This window comes from Gracilinanus agilis, chromosome X (genome assembly GCF_016433145.1).
Source record: "Gracilinanus agilis isolate LMUSP501 chromosome X, AgileGrace, whole genome shotgun sequence".
Taxonomy (NCBI): domain Eukaryota; kingdom Metazoa; phylum Chordata; class Mammalia; order Didelphimorphia; family Didelphidae; genus Gracilinanus; species Gracilinanus agilis.
The window spans coordinates 78212270-78227949 of record NC_058136.1 but is presented as its reverse complement, the minus strand read 5'-3'; the positions used below and the strand labels follow the sequence as shown (position 1 = coordinate 78227949).

General features: G+C 38.3%; 1 pseudogene; it reads left to right on the top strand.

Annotated features, from left to right (window-relative positions):
- The window catches only part of LOC123253797, a 73538-nt pseudogene that overhangs the window by 6356 nt on the left and 51502 nt on the right, over positions 1–15680 (top strand).

Sequence of the window (15680 nt, the reverse complement as noted above, 5' to 3'; positions counted from 1 at the left end):
TGCCCCTACCTATGCATCTGCCCCTCCTTCTTCTTCCCCAGCCCCCCTAGCCTGCCAAATTCATCCATCCACCTGCCCCTAACTCTTATTCCTCTGCCCCTCCCTGCCCAGAATCCCTCCCTCTCAGCTTAACTACTCCTCCTCCCCATACCTACCCCATTGAAAACCAAACATGGAGAAAGGAATACAAAATAATCCAGCTGAAACCCTATAGCCCCTGAAGTTAATACCCACATTTAATAAGAGTGGGGATGTTGTTTCCCTTAGGCACTATTCATCATTCACCCTCCAGGATTTTTAAAGATTCGAACAAGACAGTCCTTCTTTTGAAGATGAGCCAAAGGGAGTAATAAAAACTAGAGAGTATTTTTCACACATATGACCCTGGATGGGTGGAGTTAAAAACCTACTACAAGCTTTTTTGACAGAAAGGAAGAAAAATAAGATTATCTCCATTGTTAATCAAGTCCAAGGAAGGAAAGCAATTAATTGGCCATGTGATGGCCCAAAATGGAACCCCAATAATGAACAGGATTACATAAGATTATACCAGTCTAGAAAGGCATTATTAACAGCAATGAAGGTTTGTTCTGACAGATCAGGCACATGGATGAAATTTGAATACTTAAGTCAAAAAATCAATGAAGAGCGGAGGGAAATCCTCTGAGAAGCTGAATGCCTGCCTGGGGGAGGGTCTTGGGATGTGAATTCAGGAAAGAAACTTGACAGGCTGCCTAAGATCTTTGTGGAGTAGAGCTGGTCAGTTGTGGAGCTATCTGCTGCCCAGGAGAGCTGAGGTTAAACCCAGAGGAGCATCCCAGGAGCTCTCGCAGTGCTGGGGAGCCTGAGGGGCATATATGATCAGGCTGCAGCTCCATCAATGGCTTGTGGGGAGCAGAAGAAGATTTGGAGCCTAGCATAAAGACCTCAGAGGTATCTTCAAAAGGGAGCAATCTAAAGGAAGAATCAGAAGATTCATACTGGAAAGAAGCCTTAAAAATGTAATGAGTTTGGGATAGTCTTCAGTCAGGGCTCAAACCTTTTCAAACATCATAGAATTCATATTGGAAAGAAGCCTTATAAATGTGAAGAGTGTGGAAAAACCTCCATTGAGATGGCAGATCTTAATATTCATCAGATGATTCATACAGGAGAGAAGTCTCATGAATGTGAGGAGTGTGGGAAGGCCTTTTCTTACTCTTCACAACTTATTGAACACCAGAGAACTCATACTAGAGAGATGCCTTATAAATGTAATGAATGTGGGAAAACCTACCACCATCACTCAACCCTTAACAGACACCATACTATTCATACTGAAGATAAACCTTATAAATGTGAGGAGTGTGGGAAAACCTTCAACATGAGTTCCACCCTTTATAGGCACCAAAAAATTCATACTGGACAAAAGCCTTTTAAATGTGAGGAGTGTGGGAAAACCTTCAACAGAAATTCAACCCTTGTTAGGCACCAGAGTGTTCATTCTGGAGGAAAGACTTATGAGTGTAGTGAATGTGGAAAAACTTTTCCTCATTCTTCACTCCTTATTGAACACCAGGGAATTCATACTGAAGAGAAGCCTTATATACGTAAAGAATGTGGGAAAGTCTTTCTTCAATTCTCACATCTTATTGAACACCAGAGAATTCATACTGGAGAAAAGCCTTATAAATGTGAGGAGTGTGGAAAAACTTCAACAGAAGTTCAACCTTTTTTAGGCACCAAAGAATTCGTACTGGAGAGAAGCCTTATAAATGTAGTGAATGTGGGAAAGCCTTTCCACACTCGTCAGAACTCATTGAACACCAAGGAAGTCATACTGGAGAGAAGTCTTATAATTGTAATGAATGTGGGAAAGCCTTTGTTCATCGCACAACCCTTTCCAGACACCACAGAATCCATACTGGAGAGAAGACTTATAAATGTAATGAATGTGGGAAAGCCTTTCCTCAATCTTCAAACCTTATTGAACACCAGAGAATTCATACTGGAGAGAAGCCCTTTCAATGTAATGAGTGTGGGAAGGCCTTCAGTCGGAGCTCAACCCTTTCCAGACACCGTAGAATTCATACTGGAGAGAAGCCATATAAATGTGAGGAGTGCGGGAAAGCCTTCACTGGGATGTCAGATCTTAATAGACATCAGGTGATTCATAGTGGAGAAAAGTCTTATAAATGTAATGAGTGTGGGAAAGCCTTCTACCAAAGTTCAACACTTGTTAGGCACCAGAGAATTCATACTGGAGAGAAGCCTTATAAATGTGAAGAATGTGGAAAAATCTTCAATAGAAGTTCAACCCTGGTTAGGCATCAGAGTGTTCATTCTGGAGAGAAGCCTTATACATGCAATAAATCCCCCAATCCTCAAACCNGCCTTATAAATGTAGTGAATGTGGGAAAGCCTTTCCTCACTCTTCAGAACTTAGTGAAAACCAAGAAAATCATACTGGAGAGAAGTCTTATAATTGTAATGAGAGTGGGAAAGCCTTTGTTCATCGCACAACCCTTTCCAGACACCATAGAATCCATACTGGAGAGAAGACTTATAAATGTAATGAATGTGGGAATGTGGGAAAGCCTTTCCTCAAACTTCAGACCTTATTGAACACCAGAGAATGTAATGTAATGAGTGTGAGAAGACCTTCAGTAGGAGCTCAACTCTTTCTAGACATCATAGAATTCATACTGGAGAGAAGCCATATAAATGTAAGGACTGTGGGAAAGCCTTCACTGGGATGTCAGATCTTAATAGGCACCAGAGAATTCATACTGGAGAAAAGCCTTATAAATGTGAGGAGTGTGGAAAAATCTGTCTTTTTAAATCATCTCTTTTTTTACTTTGGCTTTGTCAGAAATCATGATTGCCACTCCTGCCTTCTTTTTCTCATTTGAAGCCCAAAAGATTTTGTTCAAGCCCTTTACCTTAAACCTGTGTATGTCCACCCGACTCATATGTGTTTCTTGTAGACAACATATGGTAGGATTTTGGTTTCTCATCCACTCTGCTATTTGCTTCCGTTTTATGGGCAAGTTCATCCCATTCATATTCAGAGTTACAATTATCAGTTGTGTATTCGCCAACATTTTGGTATCCTCTCCTAGTTCTACTTCTTCTTCTTACACTATTTCCTTTTAAACCAGTGGTTTGCTTTGAGCCAGTAACCCTTGTCCCCTCCCTTGATTTACTTCCCTTTCTACCCGCTCCCTTATTATTCCCCTCTTTTTATTTTTAAGGCCTAATGAATTCCCTCCCTCTTCTTCTCCCCTCCCTTTTTTTGACCTCCCCACTCCACAGTTCCCCTTGGTTTAACTCTTCTGACTTTCTCAGTAGGGTTAGATGGAGTTCTATATCCCAATGTATATAGCTACTCTTCCCTCTCAGTCTTAGGTTTAAATATTAGGTAAGGTTTAAATATTTCCTCTTAATGCTCTCTTCCTCTCCTTCTTATAATAGTATTCATCCCCTCCCCTTCCCATGCTCTCTTCGTGTGGTATAGAATATCCCATTTTTCTTATTCATTCAAGTTTCTCTTGGTAACCTCTACTATTCACCCCCCCTCTTTCCCACCCCCCATATCATCTTAGACCATTTAGTACTCCAATATCTCCCTATGAATAATTCTTCTAATTACTATAATAGTGAATACTATAATAGTGAATAGATTTCACTACAGAGAATTATACATAACATTTCTCCACATAGAAATACAAATAATTAGATCTTATTGAAGCCCTTAAAGAGGCAAATTTAAAAATAAGAGTTTTCTATCTATCCCCTCTGATTTTATTTAACTTTTCATGTTTCTCTTGATTTTTGTGTTTGGATATCGAACTTTCCATTTTGTCCTGGTCTTTTCTGTGCAAATACTTGGAAAACTTCTATCTTGCTGAATGCCCATACTTTCCCCTGGAAGTATACAGTCAGTTTTGATGGGTAGGTGATCCTTGGCTGTAGACCCAGTTCTCTTGCCTTTCTGAATATCATATTCCAAGCCTTGCTGTCTTTTAGTATGGAGGCTTCCAGATCCTCTGTGATCCCAATTGGTGCCCCTTGATATCTGAATTGTCTCTATCTGGTTTCTTGTAAAATTTTTTTCTTTTACTTGGAAGCTCTTGAATTTGGCTATTATATTCCTGGGGGGTGTCTTTTCAGGGTCTAGAGTAGAGGGTGATCTATGGATCCTTTCAATGTCTATATTGCCCTCTTGTTGTAGAACTTTGGGGCAATTTTGCTGAATAATTTCTTTTAGTATGGAGTTCAAATTTCTATTAATTTCTGCTTTTTTAGGAAGACCAATGATTCTCAAATTGTCTCTTCTAGACCTGTTTTTTTGATCTGTCACTTTCTCATTGAGATATTTCATGTTTCCTTCTATTTTATCAGTCTTTTTACTTTGCTTTATTTGTTCTTGCTGTCTTGAGAGATCATTAGCTTCTAATTGCCCAATTCTAGCCTTTAGTGACTGGTTTTAGGCTATAATCTTTTGGTTTTCCTTTTCAATCTGGTCATTTCTGGTCTTCAATTTACTTGCCTCACTTTCTAATTGCGAAATTCTGTCTTTTAAACTGTTATTTTCTTGCCAGATCTCTTCCATCTTTCTCATCATCTCAGATTTGAACTCTTCAAGAGCTTGTGACCAATTTTCATTTTTTGGAAGGTTTGGATCTGATTATCTGTTTGTTCTCCTCTGCTGTTTACTCTCTTATCTGGATTTTCTCTGTGTAAAAGTTGTCGAGTGTTAAAGATTTCTTCATGTTGATCTTTCTCTTTTGGAGTTCTTGTGAATGGCTTACCATTGTGAGCCGAGTGCCCTCTCAAGTTTATCCTCACACCCACAGTCTCTCTGCACTCTTTAGGCTCCTGAGGTCTCACGTCTAGTTGTTCTCAGGGTCAAGCCTCCTGGTGGTCCCCTTGCTTGTTCCTCTGCCCAAAGCTCCTTTAACAGTCTCAGGGCACTGCTTCCACAGTCATGCACCCCTCTGCACTGGGTCCCCACCCAAGGTCCATGCCTGCACTCAAAGCTTATGTAGAAGAAAAGTACTTAATGTTAAATTGCAGAAATTGGAATCAGGTATTCAATAACATGAATTTTAGGAATAATGATAATTTCAATGGCAATTTCAGAAATAACAGATATAACAAGTATCAAAATTATAAAAGAAATAATTAAAGAAATTATACTCCTAATAAGGAAAACAATGATACACAACAAAATACCCAAAAATATATCCAAAGTGGAGCTCTTCCATGTTATGTACAGGGTAAAAATCCCCCTCAGCATGGAGGATCCCAGAGAAATGTCCAAGCATCATTATGAATGTGCAATGGCAAGGAGGAGGGGCAAGGGCCTTAGGATAAGAAAGTAAAACCTTTGATTTTCCAGAACCTGATACGTTAATGCCAATTATCCCTTTCCATTCCCACCCACATGTAACCCTAAAAGTAGGAAACTCATATTATAACTGCCTTTTAGACACTGGAGCATCTAGATCTGTTCTGGTGAGTAAACCAGTTGAAAAATGTAATCCCATTTGGATCTATAAATGTAGTAAATGTATCAGGAACATCTCAAAAGGTCCCAACACTTTCTCCTCAAATGGTATCCATGGAAACTTTATCTGTAGAACATTCTTTTCTATTAATTCCTGGGTCCCCCACACATATACTGGGAAGAGACTTATTATGTAAGCTAAAAATAACAATAACACACCCTCCAGGTGGCTCTATATCACTAGAATTACCTGAGGAATCTTTAAATTTGCTCCCTGTACTTCTCTCAGAGAGCCATGAGATGAAAGAACCTCCTGCCTTTGAAATACCAGCTGATGTATTTGAGTCTCTTTGGGTCACATTTTCTTCCAACATAGATCTACTTAAATCAGCTGATCAAGTTCAGATTAAGACGAAAATTTCCTCACCTCCTTCTATTCCTCAGTAGCCCCTATCATAAGAGGCAATTGAGGGAATTACCCCAGTAATAAATTCATTAAGTGAACAAGGAATAATAATTCCATGCAAATATATATACCTATTTTACCTCTTAAAAAGCCAAAATTAGGGCAAGATGGAAAAGTCATATATAGATACATTCAAGAGTTAATAACCATGTCATAAAACAATAAATTAAATAATCATGTCATAAAAAGACATCCTGTGGTTGCAGACCCAAACATTTCCTCTATCCCCAGCACAGCTACATACTTTACTGTAATGGATTTGTGCTCAGTATTTTTCTCGATACCAATTCATGAGGATTCCAGAAATATATTTGCTTTTACCTAGAAAGGTTCCCAGAGGACCTGGAAAGTTTCCAACACAGGAGCTAAAACAGTAACATCAGAACAAAGCTCAGCTATGTCCTGTCCATCGAAGTTAACATCGTCTTGAATTACAGAATTTTCTCAGGATTTTAAACCATTGGTCCTTTTCACCTCTATTCTGGTATCATTGTTCTTATTTACAATCAAAATATCCTTAATCAAATCACAATTTCTATTATTCTTCTTAATTCCACTCTTACTACAACTTCTAACACCATTTAGAACACTATTTCTCTTTTTTTCTCACAGTTATTTACAACACTTATCAAATGATTATCAACACCATATAAACCATCATCAATCTTAATCAAATTATTACCAACACTAGTTAAATTACTACTACCAGTAGGTAAATTACCGTTAACATTGGTTAAAGTACTATTTACACCATTACTAGTAGTTAATTCAGATAATTTCACATAAACGCCATTCAAATTATTAATTCTCACCAAATTATCATTCATATTGATTAAACTATCATTGATTCCATTTAAATTAACACTGACCAACTCATTACCATTATTAACCAAATTCTTATTATCACCAATCAAATCAATATTAACACCAAGTGCACCATTTCCATTTTTCACAATTACATCATCAGTATCTTTAACACATACAATTTCATCAACATTCACTTTAGTTCCATTACCTTGATCAATCACTTCTGAACTTTGGGCACACCTTCATAATGAAGCTGTCCCTCCATTCATGTTATCATTATTAACATTCCCCTGCACAACATGACTAAACTTGGGTCTGGATCCTGCGCGAAGGTAATCCTGCATCGTTGCCAAATTAGGAGCTTGTGCACCTTGACAGCATGCATTCTCGCATTGGAACATTTTGTTGGCCATTTCCATGATTAAAACCATTATTCCAGTTACTTCCCCTGTACCCATGATTATTATTATACCTATTAAATCCGTTGTTATTATTGTTGTATCTCTGTCCATATGACCTCTTTCTGTATCTACAGTCCCTTGCAAAATGCCCAATACATCCACAAACATAACAAGATTGCTACCTCTGGTTTCTAGTGCTTGTATTGCCACTGGTCTTATAATAATTATTATTATTCCTTTTTTCTGCTGCCCTCAATGCTGCTACCGCCTTAATTTCATTTACCTCCTTCTCATTAGCTCGAGAATTTGCCTCCCGTAATTGCTTTCTAAGATTTTCAATGATGGTATCCTTGTCATCATTACACCTGTCCTTTTCCTGTGCAAACACGTATGTTGCTTTGTGCTTCAACTCATCTAGACTTAACAATTCCCAATCAGGGAAAAATTTCTTTACCTGGGGAACCGAATTTCTTAGAAAAATCCTTTTCACATGATCTAAGGTGGTATCTTCTAGAATGCTCATATGCAAATACATTTCTGCCGCCTCAATAATCCTGTCCAAAAAAGTAGCTGGAGTCTCTAGAGCTGTCTGCTTGATCTTTTCAAATTTACTCCAGGAATTTGGTCACTTTGCATATTTGTCTAGGACTTGAATAAGAGACTTTCGAGCTTGTTTCAACATACGATATGTAGGAACTGAATTCAGGTCCAGTTCCTCCCAAGCTACAGGCCATGGTGTCATTCCCTCTGTGTTCCATGTCTCCTCTACAAATTTTTCTCTGTCATGGTGTGATAATATCTCTCCTAACACGTACCAACAATCCTCAAAGTCTGGGTCATGCTGTTTCACAAAAGCCTTAAAGATCTTCACAAATTTCCCAGAATTGTCATGGAAATTTGGGATCTTTCGTTTGAGACTTTCCACATCCTTAGACCTGAATCTAGTGTGTTGTTTCACATGGAATATACCATGGCCGTGTAAGACTGGGAGATCGCGAAGAGGAAAAAGGTTAATGGGGGTTTCAGCCTTACTCTGAGCCAGCTGTTCTAGCTCAGTCTTTGATGTTACACCTTTGCCAGAAATGCCCATGTTCACAAATTCAGTCATGTTGCCAGTATGGGAAGTACCAAGGGGTTGACCAGAGAGAGAACCATTTTGAATACAATTCTAAATTATCCAACTTAATCTGCAACAACCTTAACATTTTTTTGGTTTCAGAATCCCTGAAACAGTAAGTCACAATAATTTTAATACAATACCCAATATGAAATAATATCCACCTCAACTTGTATACAAAATAACCAGTAAGAATCAGAACTGGCATGTGACATAATAAATCTAATATGTTAATTGTTAAAATCGGTTGTGCAAACTCAATGTCCATTATCCCTCTAAAATACCTGGGTATAACTTTAAGCCACAGGTAAGGGATAGCCCAGATACCTTTCCATAAAACCACAAACACATAATCTATCCAGTCTTCAACCAACATTGTGCCCATCATCCCCCAAACTGACCAGCTAAACACAAAATCTATTGTATTATTAGCCACTATTCTGACTAATAACAATTAATAACACAATTAATTAAATACAGGTACAATTAAACACAGCAACAGAGAACAAAAAAAACAAAAACAAAAACAAAAAAGAAATGAAGAAAATCTCTTTCTCTGGGGCAACACCAAGCTTGATAGTATTTTCCCCTACCCACAGAGATTTATGAATGGCCTGGGGTGGGGGCTGAGAATCTCTGAGCAGCTCACCACTGGTTGAGAACTCTCAGCTCTCACCCAATGGCTGAGCTCCCTCTCGGAATGCCCAAGCCTCTCTTACTTCCTGTATGAATCTAGCTGGCCAACCGTTCACTTCCTGTCTATCTCTCTATCCACCCATCTGGGTAGTGCCCAACTGTGGGAAATATATGTAAGGGTAATGGGGTCACCAAGGATATTATAAACAAACTAAGTGGTTTGTAGGAACACACTCTGGGATTTATGAGAGACTAGACCTGGACATTGAAGACTTGAACAGCCAAGCAGCTCCTAACTGTCAAAAGGGACCGTTGACCAACTGCCTTCCTGAGCCAGAGGCTTTGAGTCCCACAGGCAAGGTAACAGGATATATCTGGTTTAATAAAGAACAAATAAAAGGAGGGATAGGAATGTCTACTCTAAAACCTAAAACCTTAATGACAAAAATCCACAGGGAAAGGGAAGGACTTATTACTACACTAACTTAGTTAACTAAACTAACAGGGCCCAAGGAGCTGTAAATGGAGTCTCTGGGTATCTGCCTCAGACCTGGAACCTGCCAGGCTTGAGCAGCTCAGCTAGGGCCTTTGTGGCTTTGGGATTCTCACTGAAATCCACTGATGATCTCTGGATGCCAGGAGTCAAGGTGGTCTCAGGTACCAGGTTGTGAGGGAGTGCTTGAAATGCTGTCCACCAGATCTCAAACTTCTCCTTCTTCCTTTGGCACTGTAGATCTTGTCCTCTTTGCTAGATGCCACACCACACAAGATCCCAGGGGAAATCAGGATGCAAGGTGTCCTTTTTCTCTGAGTTCTCCCAGGGCTCACCACAGTTTGTGTTAACCCCTAATGGAGTCCTTCCCAGAGCACAAATCACTTCTTCCTGCTCCCTCATTCCATCCTGGAATTGCCAGCTCCAGCTCCTTCCTGCTATGTACTTAATACCTAATCAATAACTAATCTTATCTTCCTCACAACACTAGCAAACATTGGTTTGTTCTCTCTTCCTATCTCTTTCATTTTCCTCTTATCTATAACTATTGTAGTTTCTGATTATGTAAAAAGATTCATTGGAGTGTCTAGTCTGCCAACAAACCACAGAGGGGATTTTAGAAGGGAAATCTTTGTTCTCTCTGAGTTTACACTTATGAAAGGGAATCCTTTATTCCCTTTGCCTATTTTGAGTTAACACTAACTTAAGTACCCCTACTTAGATTGTAAAGATAGGATTAACTCTCCTTTGTCTACTTTCGAATTGATCGAACACCCTACTTAGTACTAGGTGAGAAGCTAGCAAGGTACTTAGAGATCTCATAAGTCACTTACTTAGAGAGCCCTTTTAATTCAGTCCCAATCTTCTGAATCCTATGATCAGAGTTTACACACTCAGAAACTCAATCATCCAGGAATCTGTGAACCATTTTGATGAGTATTCACCCTTCCAGAAGGTGAGAACTGGTTCCCACAAACACTGCCCCCTGGGCAGTGCTAGACAATTTGGAAATGGTGATTACCCTCTGTGAAGAGGGGCTGGGGTAAGAAATCACCATAAAAAGCCACGAATCCTGCAACTTGAGTGAGTCTTGTGGAGATAGTCTCCTGACTAGAGAGAGTCTTCAAGGGAGCTTAGGTGGAGACTATGGCTTGGATCATGGGCTTGGAACTCAGCTTCAACTTGGACTCTGACTCCTGGACTACTTAGTGGAGTGAAAGGCTGACTCCTTTCCTAGTTTCTGGAGAGCATACCTTCCATCTTGGAGGAGACCTTGTCATTACTGTTAAAAGAATGGAGGTAGAGATGGATATATATATATATAATGATAATGATGTGTATCTCTCTATGATCTCCTCAACTGCAGTTGGTGGGGAGGAACGCCTACTCCTCTCACCCTGGCTGTTGCTGTAAATTATCCCCTTCTCCCTGACAGGCTTGGTTGATTAACCTGTTAGTGATTCCTTTAACAGCTGCCCAAGTGAGGACCCTTGAGAGGTTAGGTGAATGGTTAACCTCTTTAGGCCCAACCTGGAGTTGGATAGATTGCTAATGGGCTATTGATTGGCTTTGGATAATGATTAGGATCTGACTGCGTATTTGGACTCCCTTCCTACGGGATGTAATGGAATGACCACTCAGGAAGGTACTTGCTATTAAACACTATTTATCTATTGATAGGAAAAGGATAACAAGGTAAAGGATTGGGGATTGGAAACCCTATTGCTCTATTAACTATTAAACTGATTGATAGTCAGGACTGGAGGCTGCTAGTCTGGTGGAGGCTTGAGGTCTTCACCCTCTCTCTATCTCTGGCCAGACCTGGCCACAACCAAGCCAGAGAATAGGAAAGGCTATTATTGTAAATAGATATTGATGATCTTTGTATTCTCTCAGCTCTCTCACCAATAGTGTTGATGGTTCACTAGCTCTCACAATCTGGCAAGGAAATAGATTCAGGCTTTCCTACCCTCTTCTTCTTCAACTACCCTTCAGCCACCCTCTGCCCAGATTGATCCATAGAGGCTTCTCAAGTCTCAACTCAGACATCTGTGATCTCCAGTTCTGAGCCTCTGAGTCCAGAAGCTTCCTCCACTGTAGCTGTCAGGGGGTATATATAGAGAGGGGCTAACTGACATTTGCCCCTGGATCACAGCATCTGGGAACATTCCAAATCTCTCAACTGCCATCCCTGTCAGTCAAGGTGGCATCCATTTCATCCCAGATTAATGATTATAACATTACTCACTACCAGTCTTCCTGGTTAAGAACTAAATAATCTCTGCCTGAATTAAGATAAGATAGATAACTTTTCTATCCCCTTTACATTTCTCTACTTTATTGTTTCCTCTATTTTGTAAATGAATTTCTGACTCAAGATATAATAAATATTGGAGACCACATAATTTCATAAAATTATTTCATAAAATAATGTTCACCTTTACACTAGTTCCTTTGCCTTCTAGAATATCATATTCCAAGTCTTCAAATTCTTAAATGTAGAAGTTGTTAAATCCTGTGTAGTCCTGACTGTGGTTCTATGACATTTGAATTGTTTATTTCTGACTGCTTGCAGTGTTTTCTCTTTGGCCTGGGAGCTCTTGAATTCAGCTACAATATTCCTGGGAGTTGTCATTTGGAGGTTCATTTCAGGAGGTGACCTACGGATTCTTTCTCTTTCTATATTACCCTCTTGTTCAAGAATATCAGGGCAGTTTTCTTTGAAAATTTCTTGCAAAATAATGTCTAGTCTTTGTTCTTATCATGACTTTCAGGTATTCCCACAATTCTTAGATTGTCTTTCCTGGATCTAATTTCCAGATCAGTTTTTTCTTTTCTTTTCTTTTCTTTTTTTTTAATTTATTTATTTGAGGCATTTTCCCAAGGTTTCATGATGCATGTTCTCTCCCTCCCCTCTTTCTTGCCCCCTTCTGGAGATGACAAGCATTTCCACTGGGTTATACATGTATTTCCATGTTACTCATTTTTTAAAAAAGAGTAGTCTTTTAAAACCAAAACCCCAAATCTTATACCCACATAAACAAGTGATAAATCATATGTTTTTCTTCTGCATTTCTATTCCTACAGTTCTTTCTCTCAATGTGGATAGCATTCTTTCTCATAAATCCCTTGGAACTGTCCTGGATCATTGCATTGCTATTCTATTAGTAGCAAAGTCTATTACATTTGATCTTCCCATGATGTTTCAGTTAATGTTTACAATTTTCTCCTGATTCTGCTCATTTCACTCTACATCAGTTCATGGTGGTATTCCCAGTTTTTATATAAATCAAGCAGTTCATCATTTCTTATAGCACAATAGTATTCCATCCCCATTATATACCACAATTTATTCAGTCATTCCCCAATTGAGGGACATCATCTCATTATCCAATTTTTTGCCACAACAAAGAGAGAGGCTACAAATATTTTTGTAAAAACATTTTTTATCTCTTTGAAATAAAAACCTAGTAGTGGTATTGCTAGATGAAAGGGTATGCATTCTTTTAAAACCCTATGGGCACAATTTCAAATTGTCTTCCAGAATGGCTGTATTAATTCACAACTGCACCAGCAATGCATTAGTGTACTAATTTTATCACATCCCCTCAAAAATGTGTTATTTTCCTTTACTGTCATATTGGCCGATCTACTAGGTGTGAGATAGTATCTCAGAATTGTTTTGATTTGCATTTCTCCAATCAGGAGGGATTTAGAACCCTTTTCATATGATTCTTGATAGTTTTTGTTTCTTTATCTGAAATTTGCCTATTCATATCCCTTGACCACTTGTCAATTTGAGAATGGCTTGATTTCTTGTAAATTTGAATTAGTTTCTTATGTATTTGAGAAACTAGACCACATTATCAGAGAATTTTGTTATAAATTTTTTCCCCATTTTGTTGCTTCCCTTATAATTTTGGTTGCATTGATTTTGTTTGTACAAAACCTTTTAAATTTAATATAATCAAAATTATTCATTTTACATTTTGTAATGTTCTCTAACTCTTGCTTGGTCTTAAATTCCTTTCTTTCCCACAGATCTGACAGGTATACTATTCTATGTTCACTTAATTTATTTATGATTTCACTATTTATATTTAAGTCATTTACCCATTTTGAATTTATCTTGGTATAGGTATAATCTAAACCTATTTTTCCCATAAGTTTTTCCAATTTTCCCAGCAGTTTTTTTCAAATAGTGGGTTCTTGTCCCAAAAGCTGGGATCTTTGGATTTATTGAACACTAGCTTGCTGAAGTCATTAACCTCAAGTCTATTCCATTGATTGAGCCTTCTATCTCTTATCCACTACCATATTGTTTTTTTTTTGTTTTTGTTTTGTTTTTTAAAACCCTTACCTTCTATTTTGGAGTCAATTGACTCCAAGACAGGTGTGGTAAGGGCTAAGCAATGGGGGTTAAGTGACTTGCCTAGGGTCATACAGCTGAAAAGTGTCTGAGTCCAGATTTGAACCTAGGACCTCCCATCTTTAGGCCTGGCCCTCAATCCACTGAGACACCCAGTTGCCCCCTGGTACCATATTGTTTTGATCATCACTGCTTTATAAAACAGCTTAAGATCTGGTATTCCTAAGTCCCCATCCTTCACATTTTTTAATTAGATCTCTTGATATCCTTGATCTTTTGTTCTTCCAGATGAACTTAATTGTAAATTTTTCTAATTTTATAAAAAAAAGTTTTTGGTTGTTTGATAGATATGGCACTGAATAAGCAAATTAATATACTTAGGATTGCCATTTTTAATATATTAACTCATCCTATCCATGAGCAAATAATGTTTTTCAAATTGTTTAGGTCTAGTTTTATTTGTGTGAAAAGTGTTTTTTAGTTCTGCTCCTATAAGTCCTGAGTTTGTCTTGGCAAATAGACTCCCAATATTTTATATTGTCTAGAGCAGTGATGGGCAAACTATGGCCCCATGGGCCAGATGTGGACCCATGAAATGTTCTATATAGCCAAGTGACATTATTCCTAATCTAATGAATACAATGAGTAGGATACAATGCAATGAAACTTTGAAAGAGTTGCCTTATAAACAGACTGACAGATGAGTATTTCCTTACCTTTGGCCCCCTATTTAAAAATTTTGCCCATCACTGGTCTAGAGTGATTTTATTTAATTTTTAAACACTTACTAATATTCATTTTTAACATGGTTACATGATTCATGCTCCTACTTTCCCTTTCACCCCGAGCATTCCCCCAACCCATGGCCGATGCACATTTCCACTGGTTTTAACATGTGTCATTGATCAAGACCTATTTCCAAATTGTTGTTAGTTGCATTGGTGTGGTAGTTTCGAGTCTACATCCCCAATCATGTCCACCTCAAACCATGCTTTCAAGCAATTGTTTTTCTTATATATTTCCTCTCCTGCAGTTCTTCCTCTGAATGTGGGTAGCGTTCTTTACCATTAATCCCTCAGAGCTATCCTGTGTCATTGCATTACTGCTGGTACAGAAGTCCTTTGCATTCAATTTTACCATAGTATATCAGTCTCTGTGTACAGTGTTCTTCTGGCTCTGCTCCTTTCACTCTGCATCAGTTCCTGGAGGTCTTTCGAGTTTACCTAGAATTCCTCAAGTTTATTATTCCTTTGAGCACAATAGTATTTCATCACCAGCATACACCACAATTTGTTCAGCTATTCCCCAATTGAAGGACACACCCTCCTTTTCCAGTTCTTCGCCACCACAAAAAGCACAGCTATAAATATTTTCGTACAAGTCTGTTTATTTATGATCTCTTTGGGGTACAAACCCAGCAATGGTATGGCTGGATCAAAGGGAAGGCATTTTTATAGCCCTTTGAGCATAGTTCCAAATTGCCAGCCAGAATGGCTGGATCAGTTCACAATTAATGATATTAATGCATTAATATCCCAATTTTGCCACATACCCTCCAACATTCATTACTCTCCCCTTCTTTCATTTTAACCACTCTGCTAGGTGTGAGGTGATACCTCAGAGTTGTTTTGATTTGCATTTCTCTAATTATTAGATTTAGAACACCTTCTCAAGTGCTTATTGATACTTCTGATTTCTTTACCTGAAAATTGCCTATTCATATCTCTTGCCCATTTATCAATTGGGGAATGGCTTGATTTCTTATACAATTGCTTTAACTTCTGTATATTTGAGTAATTAGACCCCTGTAAGAGTTTTTTGTTATAAAGATTTTTTCCCAATTTGTTGTTTCTCTTATGATTTTGACTACATTGTTTTTGTTTGTACAAAAGCTTTTTAG